This window comes from Harpia harpyja, chromosome 3 (assembly GCF_026419915.1).
Source record: "Harpia harpyja isolate bHarHar1 chromosome 3, bHarHar1 primary haplotype, whole genome shotgun sequence".
NCBI lineage: Eukaryota > Metazoa > Chordata > Aves > Accipitriformes > Accipitridae > Harpia > Harpia harpyja.
The window spans coordinates 45,064,676-45,080,550 of NC_068942.1; the positions used below are offsets into that span (position 1 = coordinate 45,064,676).

The 15,875-nt window shown below is 42.3% G+C and overlaps 1 protein-coding gene and 1 long non-coding RNA gene across 8 annotated transcripts in view; one reads left to right on the forward strand and one right to left on the reverse strand.

Annotated features, from left to right (window-relative positions):
• RAD51B (RAD51 paralog B) overlaps positions 1 to 15,875 on the reverse strand; it is a 489,201-nt gene that overhangs the window by 37,813 nt on the left and 435,513 nt on the right. The window lies entirely within an intron of this gene.
• On the forward strand, positions 339 to 14,664 carry LOC128139667 (uncharacterized). Its single transcript, XR_008234461.1, has 3 exons — positions 339 to 589; positions 862 to 1,062; positions 14,606 to 14,664. It is a non-coding gene; the product is annotated as an uncharacterized LOC128139667 (long non-coding RNA).

The following is a 15,875-nucleotide window of genomic DNA, read 5'->3' on the forward strand; positions in this document are numbered from 1 at the left end:
CCTGACGTAACTACTGACTGCATGCACACACACATGCATGCAGACATGCACACACAGCGCACAGCTCCTCAGTTGGAAAGGCCTGTGCACTGAGGAGAGAGAAAAAAAATTAGTGAAGCCTGCCCAAAAGGGACTATAAGACTGATCTTGTGGCAGATTAGTGATTTCACCAGAAAGTTTTTGGAAGCCGTAAACAGGAAATGGTTAAGTAAAAGCAGGTGGAGCATGCTGACTGCAGGAACAACGCAGGAAATAGCTGAGGGTCTGAATGGATGCAAAAAAAATGCTTTTCTGCTCAGTCCTTGGCAGTCTCAGTATGCCTGTTCCTCCTTCTCCTGGTCCTCCTTCACTACCTTTATCTCCCCAAGCTACAAAGTCTTGCAGTCTGCAAACTTTTGCTTGAGTAATCTGGTCTCCTTGAATTTCAGAACCAGCACAGGAGAGTTGGGAGGTTCTGCCTGGAAGGCAAAAGACAGGAGGGACTCACCTACTGCACAAAGGACGAGTCAGAAGCACCCAGCTGTACCCACTGTCTGCCAGGGGCTTTAGGTCTGAGGAGCCAGAACAGTGTCTCTGGCTACTGCCCCAGGTGCTGTGGTCCCAAGTGTATTTAGCATAATAGTCAATCAGAGGAACATTATTCCTATCAACCCTTTCATTCTAGGGAGACCCCAAAGCGCTTAGCTGTAGGAATGATTCTCCGTTTCTACTGAAACACAGTCCCTTCTGGGGCAGAGCACTGCAGCTGTTTAATAGCTCACAGCAACATCACACAGGCAGATGGAAAAGAAAGCAAAATGTGTAAGAAACGTTCTTTCCACTTTCCTTCTAACGCTTCCTTTCTCTCCGATTTGTCCACAGCAATTTGTGCCAACTCCAGACAACTCCAGATGTGTGTCTTTCCTACCAGTATCTGCAGAGACTTGGCTCTGGAGACGGGGATCTGCTTGCCAACATACTGCCTCCTGGTGCTTTCAGCCCCAAGGGTCGAGTTCCTGCTGCCACACTCTCCTCCCTGGCTGTGCTGCCAGACATGCTGCGGGATGGAGGGCAGACGTGCTGGTAAGGAGCAATTCTGCTTTCTTCTAGATGAGTATAGTGTTGATGTAAAATTGTTTAACATGGACAAGACACTCTTGCCTTCAAAGTATACTAAACAGTCACATTAAAGCCCTGAGGAAAGTTAAGAAAGGAGCATGTAGATTAGTTTGAATCATTTTGACCTTGTCTACCTTTTAAGTATTAGATGGTAAAGCTATGTTGGCAAACTCTACTCTTAGCTATTTCTCCTCCTCTCCTAGATTTAAATTGAAACAAAATCTGTTTCTTCTTATATTCTGAGCAAAGAAAACACTAATGGCAAATGGGCTTCTATGGAATTACAACTGCACAAACAAAAAGTTTTTTTCTGGTAGAGAAACCTTGCAAAGAAATCTTGCTCTTTTTTGACGTTGTTATTTTGGCAAAACTTACCAGGTGTTTGGGAGTTCAAACTTACGCTGCCTTTTCTACATCTTTTAAAACACAGAGTTACTCTGTACAACCTAACACTTTTTAAGTGCAAACCCTTAAGTCCTAGTCTAGACAGAGCATTTGGGACTAAGGTTCAAACTCACCCTGCCCAATATCCAATACTGCACACTTCTGCCCAGGCCACACCTTCCCGGGGGTGTCCTGAGAACAGTTGTGATCAGAGTCTGGCACCCTGCACCGCTGCTCCCATGGGAGGAGGGAGGGGGCACTGCCAGGGCAGAGGTTGGTGTGGCATCTTCTGCAAGTGCCACCACACTCATCTGAGATGCCATGGGGCTTAAGTGCATAGAAACGATGTGTCCTATCAGCTTCAGGTGGATGGTAGGACAGCTTCGGCGAGTTAAACCTTGGCACTGGCCTTTGGGAAAAACCAGTCTGTGATTCATATATATCTAAGAAACCAAGAGAAAATAATTGGAATGAGCTGAACAAAAAAAACCAGGTGTCTCCTTCTTGCTCCTTTCACAGTTTCTCCTTCCCTGCACCCTCACCCACATTTTTTTTGCACTTAAGTTGTCGAGAAAAACGGCAGGAATGAGGTTCCTGGTATAATTACAGTTTGCTGAGAAAATTGCAGCCCACAGCAGTAATTCCTTTAGTGCTAGAGACAGATGCTGCTGAGGTCTAATCACAGTCTTCCCACTAACCAGGCCCTGCGTCTAATCTGTCATCAGCTGGGAGGCCGCTGGCTCCCGCTGCGCGTGTGAACCCGAGCTGCTCGGCTCGTTCCTCTCCCCTTGTCCAGCACCAGGCAGTGCCAGAGGGAGGGTATGTTTCCATTCGCTCCTTGCCCTCAGCTACAGCGATACTACAACTTCAATGCGCTGCTTATCTCTCCTCCATGCCCAGTATCAGGGCCACTCAAAGCCTTGCTGGAAAGGGCTCAAGTGGTTGTTTTCAACTTACAATGCCGCATAGTGACTGCAGACCAAGAATACAATTTAAGCTGAGATAAGTTGAAGGAGAGGCTTAATGAGAATGGCCTGTAGCTAATTCCTCCTTCCAAAATGTATGGTATTTTCTGCTTATTAAGAGGACAAGGCTGCACTCAGTGATGGATCATATAACCTCCATATGTTAACAACAACAACAAAAACCAAAAGAGCATGAGTGCTGATGAGCACAGAAGTAGGAAGAAGAGGGAAAAGCAAAACCGGGTGTATTGAAAAAAGAGCCAGGAGAAAGCATATGTGTAATGAGAGACTGAACAAATCTCTCCTACGTGCTACACGCAGCTGCCATTGCCATCAAATGTTTTGTATCTGACATTCAAAGAGCACAGGGCCACATCTCTGAACTTCTCTGTGCTGGTGAAAGCAGCTCGAAAAACAACGGACCTCACCAGCTCAGGAGTGCCCCTGTGCAGGCAAAAGTCACCATGGTACTGGATTAACATCTTTAAATTGGATTCTGGTCATAGAAGGAAACTGGCTGAAGAAGTCTATTTCAAAGGCATTTCAAAAGCACAAATACAGGCTGGGCAATGAGTGGATTGAGAGCAGCCCGGCGGAGAAGGACTTGGGGGTATTAGTGGATGAAAAACTGAGTATGAGTCAGCAAAATGCGCTCACAGCCCAGAAAGCCAATCGCATCCTGGGCTGCATCAAAAGAAGAGTGGCTAGCAGGTCAAGGGAGGTGATTTTGCCCCTCTACTCCGCTCTCGTGAGACCCCACCTGGAGTACTGCCTTCAGCTCTGGGGCCCCCAGCGTAAGAAAGACATGGACCTGCTTGAGCGGGTCCAGAGGAGGGCCACAAAAATGATCAGGGGGCTGGAGCACCTCCCCTATGAGGATACCCTGAGACAGTTGAGGACGTTTAGCCCGGAGAAGAGAAGGCTCCAGGGAGACCTTATAGCAGCCTTCCAGTACTTAAACGGGGCCTGCAAGAAAGATGGGGAGGGACTCCTTATCAGGGAGTGTAGTGATAGGACGAAGGGTAATGGTTTTAAACTGAACGAGGGTAGATTTAGATTAGATTTAGGAGGAAATTCTTCACTGTGAGGGTGGTGAGGCACTGGAACAGGTTGCCCAGAGAGGTTGTGAATGCCCCCTCCCTGGAAGCATTCAAGGCTAGGTTCGATGGGGCTTTGAGCAGTCTGGTCTAGTGGAAGGTGTCCCTGCCCATAGCAGGGGGGTTGGAACTAGATGATCTTTAAGGTCCCTTCCACCCCAAACCATTCTACGATTCTATGATTCTATTACTGTAGCATGAGTGAACCAGTGAGAACTGGGAAAGTCCTTAAGCTGGTACCCACCTTACAGCATCTGTATAGTTAACAGGTGCCCCGAAGTAGCAGGGGGAGATGCTAGGTTTGGGGGGTGTAGACTAAAGAGCTGTGTTTTGCCTAAGTAGCTCTTAAGAAAGGCATAAGGAAACAGAGTAGGTCATCATTTCGGGTCAGAGGCAAAAGCATATTAAACTAGCTGACTTTCTATAGCAGCCTGTGGCCAACTCAGTTTCTTCATGTTCAGCTTTTTCTGAATCTGCACATAGTAGCTGGGCACACATGATAATACTCACCAGATCTCTGCAGTAAAGGCATGCACAGCAGCTCCTCAGCCACTGACAGACTGAGGGGAAGAGAAAGTGTAGCACGATGTCTCAGAGAGGGGGAAGGAGTGACTCATACAGGAAGAAAAACAAAGCAAAGATGAACTTAGAGCATAAGAGAAGAGGCAGACTGTTAGCTGCAAATCAGTTTTCCTGCACTCAGAAGGGTGGGTATTATGGTGAGAGGAATTGTACTTGACAGTAATGGAAGTCCAAGGAAGTTTGATTAAGATTAAATGGCAGTCACAGGCTTTAAGGCGAAAATCAAAGACAGGAAGTGACTAAGTAGGTCAGAAACTGTGGGTAGTGAGCTGGTTAGATTAAGCGGGACTTTGAGCAACTAAGTTAGCTCTGCTAATGACAAGGGATAACACTTACAATGTCACCAAGTTTAACAAATCTGACTCTGAAATCACCTTCAAGGCCTTGATAGCAACTCAGAGATTGCTGAGTTCTAACAGTATCTACATCAGAGCAGATACTGTATGTGTTTTAACAAGAGATCAGTTTTACAGTCACTTTTTGACCCTGCCAAGCTTCCTGTAAATAGTGCGCTGTTTTGTCTGAACAGGATTTCTTCTTAAGGAGCTAGGAAAAATGAACTGACTTATAGAAACTGTGAGACTCTGAGAAGGGCTGCTACAGCAGGTTGAAAAGAGAGATGCAATGGAGAAACTTCTTTCCACCCCTAAATTCAATAAGTCTTTGATTCAACAGCTTTGTTCACATCCAGGGCAGCCGGAAGAGAACAGTCACCTTGTATTTTTGTACCTGATGAGAAAACCCCAGATTGTATGTGTGCACTGGGACAGTTCAATGTGTGTCTATTCCAACTTCAAAGAGGCTTTCAATGCTCTTTCAGAAGTAGGGTGTGAGGAAGGGTGAGAACTGCTAAAGCTAGCCCCATCCTCATTAAATCTTTGCCCTCTCCGGAGCAAGCATGCAAGTGGAGAGAATAGAAGATATGCATGAGCAACTGAGCATCTGTGATCTCATGACCTTTGACTGTTGTATTATGGGAAATGTATTCTCTGGTTGCTATGCTTTTCTAATTCATTTGTATCTTCCTTCAGTGACTCCCTTGTATTTTCTTTGGTGCTCCTGTGTAATGGTTTCAAGGAACCACAGATATCTCCAAGTTAAGCATGCATACAATAGGTTTAATTAAATGTTTGCGAGTATCCCACAGTAGTGCAAGGGAAAGGGAAAGCAAACTGTTTTGTACTCACTTGTAACTATCCCTTCTGAGCCCTGGCTTGGGTGGAGGCATCTGCATCACTGCCCTTTAAGTCCATGTCTAACCTATTGTGAAATGAAGGCCATTGGGTCCTGCTGCTCTGCATGTAAGCACCTTGGGCATTTCACTCCCATTAAAAAAGCTACAGATCACCTGTGAAAGGTACAACACTGAAACCTTTTAGGTTAGGCTAGAAGAAATAAAAAAGAAATTAGGGTAAACATTCTTTACTCCACTTACAAAAATTGGAGAACAAGGTTAAAAATATCCTTAACCATTATTTAAAATACAGTAAGATGCTATAGGGAGAGTAGCATAAAAGCAGAGGTTTTGATCCTCTTCGATACTCTGAAATTAATCTTTTCTGTTCTCTGTGCCATTGGTACAATCTCAGTCTTGGTGCCACCCTCTGCAATGAGTTACCTACTTATTATTCTTTTAAATGGGCATCTTTGCTTCTTTTACAAGTAGTTAACTACATCATTTTATATATACAGAAGAAAGCAGCAAAGGATTTTTGTTTTCATTTCAGGCATTTCAAATAAATATACATAAGGGAAATGAAATTTGGAAGGGGAACTTTCATCATGCAAAGATGGAGGAATAAGAAACAGGATGCAAAGGTTATCAGTCAGTTCTTTAAGTCAAATACAAGACAATTTTACAGCACAGAAAGTAGTGGGTTTGTTTAAAGGAAGAATCTTTTTCTCTCGTATGATATGGAAGAGATAACAGTATCTGCAAGGATAACCATGAGGCCTAACACTAGTGATTATTGCTAATACTCAGTACTAGTATAAAGTACTTGTCTTGAGTTTTTCAATGACTGACATCATTATTATTTCAAAGCTGACACAAGCTTATTTGGAAACACTTTGTCCTGGATGTATATATTTTACTGCAAATCCATCCACTACTTCTCAGTGACTCCCAGAGATAACATACATCAGAAAAGATAAGAATAATTGTACGACTGGAAAGAAAAAACAAAGGCCAGTTTGATGAGAGAATAAAGAAACCATGCTTCTAACTTTGATCTTGGCTATTTCCCTGTGCTGAGACCAGAGGCATTGCCAGTTTTTGCAGTCTGACACGCTGGATTTGGGCAGGGATTGCGCTGAGCAGCGGCTGGCCTAGCTTTGCTGGAGCTTGAGCTGCAGTGACTTTTCAGGAGGGAACAGAAAGCATGGGTTGTTTCCCTCATGTAGCAAGGCACAAATGACAGCAGGGTTGTCCGAGAAGATTGAGAACTGCTGACTCTAGTAACAGAAACCGGCAGCTGCAAAGGAGAGTAGGAGTGGGATGAAAAGCAGTCTTACAAAGCGAAGGAGGAAAGGAGAAGGCCAGGGAAGATCTACAACTGGGAGCAGCTAACAAATGCTGACAGAGACTTCTCTTCTTCTTTCCTCAACGGCCCAATTCTGAGCACATTCAGGCCAACATAAAGATTCCTACAAGGATTTTTCAGATACTCTTAATGAAGATTTCTACTCTTTACCCCTCTCTTAATCCGCAGTCTGCAATTTCACAGCATCTTCACAAGATGCTTTTTAAAAATACACCTGTTTTTGATGATGGCTGGGAGTCAAGAAGGTTTATTCTCAGAGGTGTGTGAAGAAGAGGTTGGATCTACATTTCACCTTCCTCCTTCATGTCTGCGATGTCTTCCTGATGCCTGTATTTCAGCCTGTCAGTTCGGATGGCCCAGTACAGTGACTGCAGCAAGGATGCAGTGCAATGGTGCACAGAGGGCACACAGCTTGGGCTTTTTTGGGTTTCCTGCTCTGATTACGGAGGGGTTTGATTTTTGTTCTTTGGTTTTCTGAATTATTTACTTAAGCTGTCCTGAGTGGTCTGCTCCATGTAAATAAGAGCTGGCATGTATTCATGTTTATAAGCTCAACAACTCCATCAGTTTCATTTTTATTCATTGTCTTAGACTTTTCTGTAAGTCATTTATATTTTTTTGCTTAGTACTGTTCCTATCTTACCCATCAGTCTTCTAAATGAAATGACTGGCAGATTGACAATCTTCACTGTTGCTTCTCTGTCTCCTACTAAATTGCAGTTGTGAAACTCTTGCATCAAAACCCAAGTTATTCTTTTGCTTCCCACCCTATCAGGTACTCCATGGACTATTTCTATCCTTCTCCTCTAGTGGTGACAGCTGATTTATATCAACAAGGCTAAGGCCAGGGAAATCAATGCCTGACTTTCTCCCAGGGGGATGAGTTTTTATGAATGGCAATTAGTTAAGTGTCTTCACCATACAGGTATCAAAAATACCCAGCCCAACTCTACAACACTAAGTAAGGCCTATGGGGATGACCATGCAGTAATATTAGGGCTTAGGCCACCATAAGTACTTTTAGGCTTCTCTAGTTCTTCATGTTCCACTTCCCTTTAGTAAGTCATAACTACTTTTATTCTCCAAATACATGAGGAACTTGAAGCTAAAGCTCAAAGTTCAGTGCAATCCCTTAACTCTGTGCCCTAAACAGTGCAATTTACTGAAAAATGCTCCCCCAAATTTTCTGCTTCCTTGGGATAAGGAGGGGAAGTGAAAGAGGAGAAAACAGTGATTGGTCATTTCTTTACAACTTCTTTTTACTAGCTAGTTCTAAAGTAGTTTATTGGTTTGGGTTTTTCCCCCCCCGAAAAGTCCGATCCCTGACAGAAAAGCAGCTGCAAGCCTAGTGGAGCTATCTGTGCACTGTGACTGCAATGTTCATGCTGCCTGTCACCCTGTTGAGTCCCCAGACAGACTAGGAAACAAGAAGACAGAAAGGTTGAAAAATGAGAGTATAAATACTCTGCAGAGAGCTGGTAAGACAGCAAAGTCATGATGGTGGAAAGGAGAATGTCAAAAGTTAATCCCAGGTGTAATACCTCAGAGGCCAGACGCATGTTGTGAGAGGTGTCGTTCATCTAATATTTATGTTTTGTTTTCCCTCTGTGAACTTTAAGGTTGGCCTTAGCCAGTGAATGCTGCATTCTCTGTAAATGCCTTGCATGGCCTGTTGTTGCCTTTCCAAGCTTCTTATTCAATAGCACATTTTCCCCCTGTTTTTAAATGTTTGCTGGAGTCTTAAGTCAAGGAGTTTTTAACCTAACAATAAAACACCTGCATTTTACTAAGACTTGGGAGTTAAGTTCCACCTCCCTCAATTTTACTGTAGTGTTTTCATTAGTTGGGTTAACCCTTTCACAGACAGTTTTGCTCTGAAAGTGAGGTTATATGTCTGCTATATATAGCCCAATTCCACAGTCCTACAGTGTATTTAGAGGAAAGGAAAACCAGCCTGAGACAGACCCAGAGGGCTCCGTCCAGTGCTGATTGGCAAGGGATGCAGAACCCCTAAAACACAGCTGCAAAGTCTACACCCTCCCTAGCACAACAGCCCTGCATCAACATGTCCACTGGCAATGTAAAACTTAAAACTAAAATGTTCTTACTAGCCACTCTTGTTCCAAGAGTGAGATTTTTGAGTTGTATCATCGAAACTTCATTCAACTAAATGGGAAAATTTATTATTCTCCCTGTTCCTTCTCTTTTCTCTCTCATTCCATTGTCTTAAATGAGAAGTGGAGAAGCACTATAAAGTCACTACAGTGATTTTTGTGCCTGGACCTCCAAGTGTGTTATTATCCCTATATTAAATTAGAAAAATGGTAGCATGTGGATGTGAAGTAATTGCCCAAATTCATGCAGCAGTTTAGTAGAAGGGCTGATAAGTTCAATTGTCAATGTACTAAGCAACTGCTGTGTTCCCCACTTAATTTAGCTTTTTGATAAGCAATTATTTGCTACATCCCCTTCACACACATCACAGAAGCATTGCACTGCAAAGAGCAACAACTGCTAGCTATTTTACCAAATATGATCAGTTCGCTGAAGACAGGAGAGAGTAACTTAATGCACGCAGCCAGGGACTGAGGATCTGTACACCATGAGTTCTGATTCCACCTCTGTTGCTATCTATGTGCTTATGGGCACGTAAGTTTAGTTCTTTATGACTCAGCTTCCCATCTATGCAAGAGGGAGAGTAATTCTTCACAGCCAGCAGGTGAATCAAGAGGTCATAGACTTCTGAAGTTATTCTGGGTTAGTCATTCATCTTAGGACTTTAGTGGCACACCTATACAGGGATAATTGTACTAATATGCATCAGATCTGCGTGGAGAGAACAGGTAAATCAAAGGTTCAGAGGTTTGGAGATATTCAGATACCATGGCTATAGAGCCATACAAATTCCTAGGATAACCAGGTAGGTAAACAGAGAAATATTAGTTGCTACCCAAATACTGGTCAGGTATAATTCATTCTATAGGTGGTTATTATTTATTATACAGTCTGATGTATTAGATACTGGTGTGATTTATACTAATACATCCCTACAACACTAACATAGGAAATATCATCACATACTGTGGTACTCATAAAAGGAAATGCACAAAGTTTATGTTGCTCTTGTAAACAAATAATTTCCATTCATTCATACATACTAGTATATGATTTCAAAACTGTGTGGATATCAATAATCACTGGAAATGGCTTTTATAAACCCACATCACATCAGAGCTAGTTTTAGGGACATAAAACTGTCGCTATTGCATAGAATGTCATATGATGTGGGGATCCAGTAGACTGGGACATGTAGCAGTGAAAGTCATCTGGTGTGGGTGTAGCAGACAGCCTCTATGACCTAGTGCTAGCTCTGACCACAAACCAGGGAGTGTACACTTGTGTGCCCGTTGAGGAGCACAGCTTGCCTCACCTGCCATGTGGAAAGACAAAGGATGAACATAATTTATAAAGATAATCTGGAGCAGAGTTTTTCATATTTGAGTCATGACTCATATGATTCTTACTTTTCCATTTAGTGTAAATATGCATAAACAATCATTCTGAATTGCTTTTAAAAATATATGTAAACAGCTTTTCAGTGTCTCTCTTAAACCAAATTGGGGTAAATCTCACATTTGTTTGAGTTTACACCCTTTAACTAGCTTTAGGAAGCTGTGATTTACATTGCTGTGTAAATCACATCTGCTCATAAGCTGTGGTTTGAAAACATTGCACATCTGTGGTATCAAATATGTGCAAATTAGAGAATTATATGACATTACCAGTCACTTACATGCAAATGTAAGCTTCATTTTTTGTGCAGTATTTGAAGTCCTGTTATTATGTAGCATAAACTACAATCATCTACTCTCTACTTAGATAGCAAACCAAACAGGGATTTGCAATCCCTTTGCAATCATTTTCACATAGCCATATAGTCAGGTACCCCAGTCAGGAATGTAAGTTACAAACTGTTATGGGCCCTGAAGCATGCTTATGGCCATTCTTTATAGGTGACCTGGTCACCATACTCATACTTTTGAGTAAATAAAAGGTGGGGGTTTGTATTTTGGAGTTGTGTCTGTTGACAAAAGAGGTATTTTCTTTGCAGCAATCTGGAAAACCAGAGGTTTTTCAGCTTTACTTTCATCATGTACCTGTGGCTTCTTTTTGAAGTCGGTACCAGATTGACTAGAGCCAGCATCTTATAATCCAGGGTCTAGAAATGGGGAGTTGATATCAATCAGGTCAATCAGTCATAAAGTCTCTTCCAACATTACGAAGGGGGTTGTTCCCTATGATAGGTTTGCTGTATTTTTCTTCCTCTGAGTGTCTCAAGAGAGAGTGTCAGCAAGATTTTCCTTCTTCTATTTCATAGTTTTGCTCCTATTTTCACCTCTTTTCATGTAAGTTCTTTTAAAATCTATTCATAAGAATGTTCTGCTTTAAATTACAAGTTTATTTCTTTTCAGTCTTGACTGTATTTTCCTTTAGACAAATACTTCTACAAAGCTTTCATCAGAAGACCCAACATTACTTATAAGCACCATTAATGAAGCCTGACAAAACAATTATGCAGAAGCTATTATCATCTTTACTTTTCATAATAAATTACAGATAAATTAATATATGACTTGATCAAGGTTGTACAGTGAATTAATGGTAGCAGCTGGAAGTGTAGCCGAGGAACTTTGACACCCACACTCCTGCTGAAATTATATGCCCTGAAAACACCGGGACTGTCTCAGACCCACTCTGCCCTACCAACATTCCTCTCATATGACTGAAGTGGTTTTAGGCTATGAAAATTAAAGAAAAGGAAAAATAATGTAAAACAATGTCTGATTCTACATTGTTTTCCCCTCTGAGGCTAAAAGACTTTTTCTTTTTCTTGTTTTAATTTTTTCTTACAGTAGATATTGGCAGGCTAAAAGTTGAAATAAAATAGGAAAAAATAACAAGCATATTTTGAGTGATTACTCAACTGGGGTCCTTTGTGACAGGAAATGCAGCTGCGTGACTAATGGGCCTGACTTTCTCTTGGCTTCCTTCCCCCTTCAAAGATCTTGTTTACTGCCCCAGCCAAATTTTTTTTTTTTTTTTAAATTGCTAGAAGCTAGCAATTTTCCAGGAAAAAAAAAAGATCTTTGCAAGAGGCAAAGGCAGTAAATCTTACAAAGATCAAGGGCTGCAGAGCTCTCCCCCATCTACTCCTTTTAGCCTTCCAGGCTCTTGAGTCACGTCATATCTTCCCCCGCTCCGCTCTGAACATGTGTCCAGCAGATCCTTCTGCTTTGGTGAGGGGAGGGAGTATGCGAATCACATTTACAGCATCTAACCCTGGAATTCATAAAGGAAGGACTAATTCCATTAAGGAAACCAGGGGCCTCCTAAGCCTCTTGCATTTTGTCTTTTTTTATTATTTTTCTCTCTCTTTTTAACAGCAGTTGTGTGCCCATACTCCATAATGACATGGCTGTTAAGTGTGAGCTGTTGAGATTTGACACAGCATAGTCCCGTTAGTACGGGGCCATGGAGCTTTAAATGTTGTTTGCATTTGGTCTGCTTTGTAAGTCTGCTTTGTTGAGCTTCCTAGGTAATGGCAGATAGGCCAGGACCTCAGCCTCCCCTTAACTTGAAGGGAAGAGGAACCATGCATCCAAGCTTCCTGGTGGGCCCTTATCCCTATAATTCAGTGCAATGAAATCCCGAGTTCCCTCTCAGTAACGGGCGGTGTTAAGCATATGGTTGGATAGAATATCTAAACAAGCAGGGTCTTGTCATCCTTTGGAGGGTGTCAACAGGAGATGCATACCCTGAAGGACAGCGGTACTGAGCCCTGTGGAGGGGCTCAGTGGGCTAACGGAGGTGTCTGAGCTGTGAAGGGCTCTCAAGACTACGTGCTTGATAAAGCAAACGTGACATTGACTGGCCTGAAGGTGGGCACTGGCGCAGGAGCCTGTGTGCTACCAGCAGCAGGGCCAGCACCAGCCGTGCCACAGAGGAAACAGGTAAAACTCTGGACTAATAGTGGTGGGTTTATTCCTGCAAGGGGGTTAGAAACTCAGCCAGACAGGTAAACAATAGCCTCAAAAATCATAATCTAAGAGAAGTGGGACCCATTCTTTAGCCTTCTCAAGAGGCCCTTCTCTTTGGAAAGCTGGGCGATCAAGTCATTGAAAAAGAGTTTGAGGGCTGCTCCACAATCTACAACGCTGGCATGGTTCCCTGTGCCCTGTAGCAGAGGCTAAAAAAGGAGGTTGAATATATTCATTACCATAAACTGCACAGAGGAACCATCAGAATGGGTATGCTAAAAAAAGAGATGAAACCTTTGCTTATGAATAGACCTAAAAGAATTGAATACATGTGTACAGAGGGATCATTTTCCACTACCTACAAGAGGAAAAATCTCTGGGGAAGTGGCTGATGCCAAATATTTTCTTATGCTTTATGTGTTAGCAGGGTCTGGCAGAAGCCCTTAAAAAACAGAGCACGCATTTTGTGCAAATTGAGAATCACAATTTCTGGTGATTTGCTTGCTTCACCAAACTTGAGATGTTTCTCAAAAAATACAGCAGATGTTTGATGATGTACCAAGTTTTCAGCATTTACACAGATCAGATGATGTTAAGATCAGCAGAAAAAAAATAACAGAATAACACAATAAAAGGCTTCAGAGCTGTCCTGAAAAAAAACTAAACTGGACTAGACAGACAAAAATGTTAATTTCTCACAACAGCTATAAAATGCTGGGGAGAGACATTATCATAGCAAGCTATACAGCAAGGTTACAGAGTAGCTGGACTGAGTGCAGAAGTGGTGGGCACAAGGACTCATTGGAATGGGAGCTCTGTGTGTGCAACCTGGCTGCATGACCTGCCAACCCCAGGGCACCACTATAAAAAGACAGGCGGTAGACTTTGACTACAAAGCTTAACAGTGCTAGAGGCTGAAGGAGGTCATTAAAGAGGATGCAGCTCTGAGGTGTCTTAACACTACACGAGACAGACTTGTCCCCAGAAGAGGACTAGCCTAATCCTCTTGCAGCTATATGGTCAAAACTGGAGGTCAGTAATTTCTCTGCAATGAATGCTAACAAAATCTGAGTGTCAGTGCATTCAGATAGAGAGGAAGGATTTGGCATTTGTCCATGAATGTAAAAAGTTTCCTATCTTTTTTTTATGAGAAGCCTGTGTTAGAAAACTGACCATAACCCACTTACTGCGACTGCCAAAATGGCCTGGCAAAGCCCCCTCTCCTCATGAATACAAGGATTTTTTTTTTCAGTTATGAATTTATGATTTGCAGATTGGGAGGGATTTGGCAGGTTCCAACTTAATCCCTAGAGCATTTAGTGAAAAAGCAATGATGCAAAGTCCAGAGCTAGATTTTGTATGTGAGGATTTGCTTAAAAATTTTGCTTATGATGTGGATAAAACCCAGTGGAAAGTATATGAGCCTATCACTGAGAATATTCTCAGCCTTTTTGCTGACTTCAGGTGAAGTATGAATAGTGTATCCTGGCTAGGAAAAATGGTATAACCTTTCTTGATCGTTATTTCTACTTCCCTGAGGTACGCTTACTATAGGGTAGTACAACTAAACAGGTGGCAGGGCATACCAAGCTTACCATTACTACATATCCTGTACCTGCTAAAGTAAACAAGGTCTGACAATGTAGCAGGAATAAGTTTAAGATGTCTTCAGTAAAATACGGATTTAGCTCTAGCACTCTAGTTCCATTATTCCTAATCAATGAGTTGGTAGGAAATAGTGCCAAACCAAATTGGTTATTACTCAGAAAAAGTGTGGAATTAGGCTGTGATCTGGTTTTAGGTCTGTTATATCAAGGAGGAACCCATGAATGAAGTAAGTCAAGTATCGATGTTTTGCTTGACAAAAAAATAAAATAAAATTATTTTCATTCTTGCAGTCTTTCGATTCCCTGCCATCTTCAAGGGTGTCATCAGAATCATGGGGGTCTTGAGGAAGGGTAAAGAAACATAGTCAAGACACAAAAAACTCAGAATAACATGACCTGCCACCCTGATAACTGTGGCTGTGATGTTCCAGTTCCAGAGACGTAAGCAACACTGCCCGGTCCTCGGGATTCACAGACTAGTTTATGTGATGTTTGTTGTAACTATCTGCAGTTGCATATTAGCAGAACTTCCCTGAATTTTGTCTTGGAAAACTCAGTGACTTTAGGACCTCTAGCATTAACAACTACCCTTTTCAGTCGGAGTATCTGAACAAGATGCTGCAAAGTTCTCATTTTATTAAGAACAGCCGGATGAAACCAGATGCATAATAAAGCAAATCTTTCACAAGCAGCCTAAGCACTGGACATGCAAGGAAGACAACTGCATTTCAGCCCAGAGGTGGCTGCACTTGAGCCACAGGGAAGTAATCGATTTATAAACAAACTTCTCAAGCACTTTGGGATGAAAACACTACACAGAATCAGTTTAATTCACTCGTGTGACAAACTCTCATTTCATGTTATTGTTTTCCTGGTTTTGCTACTCCAATCACACTGCAATTCCAAATGTCTTCACTCTATGCTGGAACAGCAGTCTGCTACATTCAAAAAAGCCAGGAGAATAAAAAAACTTGTGATGGAAATTGTTCCCATGTGTGCAGCCTGCTCATGCTCAGAAACTGTTCATGTTTCATTCCTCGCTGTCTGGTTAACAAGTGGCTACCAGTAATTTGATGGCATTAAGACGGTTTTGAATTCTGGGTGTACTTTACCCATTAGTAACATGTCCTAGGCACTGTGTTCTGTTGCTTCACGGTCGCCTTGCATTCGGACTCCCAGCTGTGTTCACTTTCCACTCTGATGCTCTCCTGACTCCGGAACATCTTGCCTTATCAGCAGAAACAACCAACCTATACATCAACCAACCTATACATCAACAGTTCCAAATTCTGGGACAATTTGGTGATTTGCTCTCCCCTTTTGTTGAACCCTGTAAAAAGGACTAAAAAGAGTGTGTTACCTAGTAGTTAAATAATGAGATCAGAAGCCCTGGACCGCCTTTGGCCTAGGCAGTATTACAGAAACTAGATGCCAGATGAGGTCTAAATTAGGCATCTGCTGACTGCGTGAGGTGGCTTCACACAAAATCTAATGCCACTGTGTTACACAATGGCTGCATGGCCCCCTGTGCCTTTGTTTCTTCATCTGTAACATGCAGACA